The sequence below is a fragment of the Penaeus monodon genome, chromosome 12, assembly GCF_015228065.2.
Source record: "Penaeus monodon isolate SGIC_2016 chromosome 12, NSTDA_Pmon_1, whole genome shotgun sequence".
NCBI lineage: Eukaryota > Metazoa > Arthropoda > Malacostraca > Decapoda > Penaeidae > Penaeus > Penaeus monodon.
The window spans coordinates 15,311,755-15,316,754 of NC_051397.1; positions in this window are offsets into that span (position 1 = coordinate 15,311,755).

Sequence of the window (5,000 nt, forward strand, 5' to 3'; positions counted from 1 at the left end):
AAGAAATATAAGATAAGGATGAGAATTAGGTGAAGGAAGTGGATAAGTGGGGAAAGATGTGAAGATGGAGAAGGAAACAAGAGAAAAAGGTAGGAAAAGGGAGAGAAAAAAAGAAGGCGAGGGGATAAAGGGAGAGCGAAAGAGGGAAAAGGGGAGAGGGAGGAGGAGGGAAAGTAAGCAGAGGCGGGAAGGAAAAGAGTCAGAAAAAGGAAAAGAGAAATAATGAGAAGGAGAAAATCAGTTAGAAAAAATGGAAGAGAGGGAAGAAGGAAGAGGACAAGATGGAATATAAACACGACTCCGAAAATAGCTTTAAAGACATTTATCAAAAAAGCCCAGATACCTTGAATTTTTCCATTAGGCCACTAAATGTCTAGGTAATCAATCATTCTAGTGACAGGTGAGAAAGTTGTGATAAAAAGGGGATTAAGAAACAGGAATGGAGAGTGGGGAAGAGAGGGTGAGGGGATAAAGCGAGGGGAAAGAGAGGGGAGAGCAAGGAGTTTTATTTGAATCACTTTTTTGTATTAATGTTTCTTCTTGTCATTAATATCTTTTATCTCAGCATTATTCTAAACTGAGAATTATTTGTATTTTCAATTTGTCTATTCATTTACTTACTTGGTATTTCAATTTTGCATATATTCACTTATCTTTCTCTCCGTCCTCTCCCCTCCTCTTATCTCCTCCTCCCCTTCAGCATAAAGAGAAAACTTCTTTCTTTTATTCGTCTCTCGGCTTTTTGTCATCATGCTTTCTCCTCTTCCCGTTAACATCTTCATTCCCAATTCCCGCGATTTTTATCACTGATCTCTCCACCCTTCCCTCACCTCGCTCCCTCCCCTTTACCTTCCATATATCTTCTTAGCCTCTCCCTCTTCCTTCCTCCTTCTCTCTGTGTTCCCTCCCTTCCACTTCTTTTCTCCCCTGTTTCCCCTCCCTTCCTTCCCCTCTCCTCTTTCCCTCTCCTCTCTCTCTCTCTTTCCTAAACTCACGCCCCTCCCCTCCCCCTTTTCCTCCCCTCTCCCTCTCTTCCCTTCCCCCTTTCCCTTTCTTTTCTCTTTCTTCCCCTCCTCTCTCTTTCTCTTCCCTATCCTCCCCTCACCCCTTTCCCTTTCCTCTCTCCCTTTTCGCTTCCCTTTCTCTCCTTTCTCTATCCTCCCCCTCTTCCCTTCCCTCTCTCTTTCTCTCTCTTCCCTTACCCCCCCCCCCCAATCCTATTTGATCTCTGCCCAGCGTCGCTAATTGCGCAACAGGAGGCTAATGGAGTCGGTGAGTCAATGCGTTTAAGGGGGAGGAGCCAATTTTGAATGTGATTTTTTCTTTGTCTTTTTTTTAGGGGGTGGGGGGAGATGGCGCCTTTATGTTTTGTTTTGCTTTTTTTCCAAGGTTTTTTTTTCTCCTCTTCCTCTTCCTGTTTTTCCTTTGCACTATGTCTTCTTGCCCCTTTTGCATTTTTGGTGAGCCATATAAAGAGCCACACTGAAAAAATCGGGAATTATACCATCAAAGGCGTCAGTGCAGGTCAAAACACAGCTAAGAAAGGAAGAGAGGACAGAAAATCATCAGCTATTTAAGTAGTAAAAGCATATTTGCTGAAATCTTACATTTAACAGGAGTCGGAGGAGTTACAGTCTCTGAAGGCAATCTATTCCAGAGCCTACAAATAGCAGTAAAAAAGCATCTAAAAACTGAGATGTAGACGATCAACTTTCATCTTGCAGGATGATAAGAATCGGGTAAAATTTATAGAGGGGATGTGAGTTATTGGTTACAATATCGTATAAGACTGGAAGAGCCCCAGTATCCCGGGAGAAATTTAATGGAATGAAAAGAACTATCAAGTAGTCTTAAGTGCGCCAGTGTGACAGATAACAACACAGGAGAAAATGAGGCAGAATGAAAGGAAGGAAGCACCTTCCTTTATAAATCTTCTTGCACTTGCGAATTAAGCCTAACTTGGATAAACTGCCCGGGCTATATTGCTAATCTGCAATTCAAATGTAAGCTTCAGATTATCCACTGAAGTGATTAAGACTCCATTCATCAACAGACTTAGATGCTGAGGCAACTGCGTTCTAGACCGACTCACAATCATTTCCTTGGACTTGGTAGGATTCTAATTTCATGCCCCACCGAGAACACCACGATTTAATGTTCACCAAGTCTACAGTGATGCTGTCAGCTACTACTTGCCTGGCTTCTTTAGAAGAATATCAGTATAGAGACAAGTATCACTAGCATATGCCAACACTTTATTAGTAATGCCTGACACATATCGGTTGTATATAAAATGAAGAGCCATGAGCAAAAAACACTACCCTGAGGAACCCCCAAAGACACACCGGAATACTAGCTAAAATTATCATCAACGTGAACACTTTCCTTTCTACCAGTTAAAAATTCAGTTAAAACACTTAAAACGTTATTTCCAACAACAACAGACTGGGACTTTAAATCAAACCCTTGTGATTAACATTCTTAAAAGCTGCACTAAAATCCAGAGAGACAAGCCTTGACTCCTGACCCGTGTTTAAAGCAGATTGTATTCTTGAACTGCAAGAAATGGTCTCAAATATACATAAAGACGTTTGATGACCAACCAACTTTCAAAAACCTTAGACAAAATTGGTGCAAGTGACATGGGCCTAGAGTCAGTAAGTGAAGACTGTAGTGGGCCCAAGGGAAAAGGGTAACATTACCAAAGCTCCAGCACTCTGAAAATGACCCTTGACGAACTAGAAGGCGTAAGATTACAGATAATTTAGGAACTGATTGACCATCTAGTCTTTTTAAAATCAAAGGGCACAGGCCATTAGGGTCTACTCCACCATACTCGCCTAATTCTGATAACGGCTATTTGATTTCAGAGGACCTGAAGGTTTTGAATTAACGCATGGTAATGGATGACATGAAAGAGGAAGTTCAATATCTTCTAGACTTTGTTTTGAATTAAAACATTCCGCTAACTTTCTCACTCGGACTGTAAGTAACACTACCATCAGGTTTCGTTACAGGAATGGAGGACTCAATACCAAGCAGAGTTGACCACCAGTTACGAGGCAGTGAAGCTTCTTTCAAATGAGCATTATATTCAGAGTTAGCATCTCTATAAACATTAGATGCTATATTTCGCATGGCAACATAATTCTCCAAACAAGGACGAGTGCGGTTTGAAGACAATAAAAAGTTCCAGAGCATTAACATCCTCATTTTCATCTTCATTCTCATCCTCATCTTCATCCTCATCCTCATCTTCCTCAACATCGTCATCGCTATCGTCAGTAATATCATCATAAAACCACTCCTTTCATTTTTATTATTACTCACAATCTTTCGCGAGTAGGAGCGAGCCTCTGTATGTGCATATGTATATATGTGTGTGTGTGTGTGTGTGTGTGTGTGTGTGTGTGTGTGTGTGTGTGTGTGTGTGTGTGTGTGTGTGTGTGTGTGTGTGTGTGTGTGTGTGTAGATGTAGGTGTAGGTGTACGTTCCCGGCATTGTGATAAGGGAAGTTCGCAAAAAAAAAATCTATAATAATAATAATAAAATAATAATAATAATAAAATCGTCAATGAAAGTCCTACTCCAAAGCATTCTAAATCCTCTCAGAAATACTAATCGTTTAATCCATCATCCTGAAACTCCTTCAAAATACAATTGATTATTTGATGCGCCACCACATCTTTAAACCCCCCTTCCCTCCCTCAAAAAAAAAAAAAAAAAAAAAAAAAAAAAAAGCTATCTAAAAATCGCTCATGTGTGCTACGTTCCCGTCCGCGGCGAGAAGGTAAAATCTCCGGCTTCTTAAGATTCCGACAAGAAACTCAAAGAACTGTTTTACTGTCGTGCTCTGGCCTGCTTCCAAGCCCGAGAAGGAAGGGGAGACGCTAGCGGGGCGGAATGGTGTCTCATTATGGTGTTGCAGAGTGGCTTATGGTGTCGAATTGCCTTGCCCTTTCGCTGTCATTGCATACGTGTTGTGGTGTCGAGTTACAGTGTGTTTTTGTGGTATTTTGTGCACTGAATTTTTCTTATTATGGTGTCGTAGTGTCTTCAGTTAAAAAAACGATCATAGTAATAATATTTAATAATAATAAAGATAATAAAGATAATGATAATTAAAATAATCAAAGAAATGATAACAGTAATAAGTAATTATTCTAACAAGAACATTAATAAAGATAATAAGGATAATTATGATAATGATAAATAATAACAATAATACTGATAATAATAATAATGACGACAAAATAATAAGGATAATAATGATAACAATAAACAATATCAATGATAATTATAACAATAATAATAATAACAATAATAATAATAATAATAATTATTATTATTATTATTATTATTATTATTATTATACTATTATTATTATTATTATATTATTATAACAATAAACTGAAAATAAAGATAATAATTACAATGACAATACTACAAATAAAGATGCCATTACTAATCATAATAATTACAAAGATAATAATTATAACGATAATACCATTCATATCACGAAAATAGAAATGATGATAATGATAGTGATAGTGACGGTAAAAGTCATGATAATGATAGTATATATGATAAAGATAATAACAATAGTTACAGAAATAAAGATAATCATAACATCATAGTAATAACAAAAATAATTATGATGATGGTACTGATATTAAAAATTAATGATAATAGTAATATCAATTATGATATTAATAATGGTGCTGATGGTAATGATAATGATAATGATAACAATAATGATATAGTAATAATAATAATAATAATGATGATAATAATAATAAATAATAATAATAATGAAAAATAGTAATGATAATAATAATAATAATAATGATAATACTCATGATCGTGATTCATTGTTACTATAATTATTATTATCATTATATTTTATATCATCATTATAGCAATAATGATGATGATGATGATGATGATAATTATAATTATGATTTTAAAGATAATGATATTGATAACAAGGAAAAGAAGAA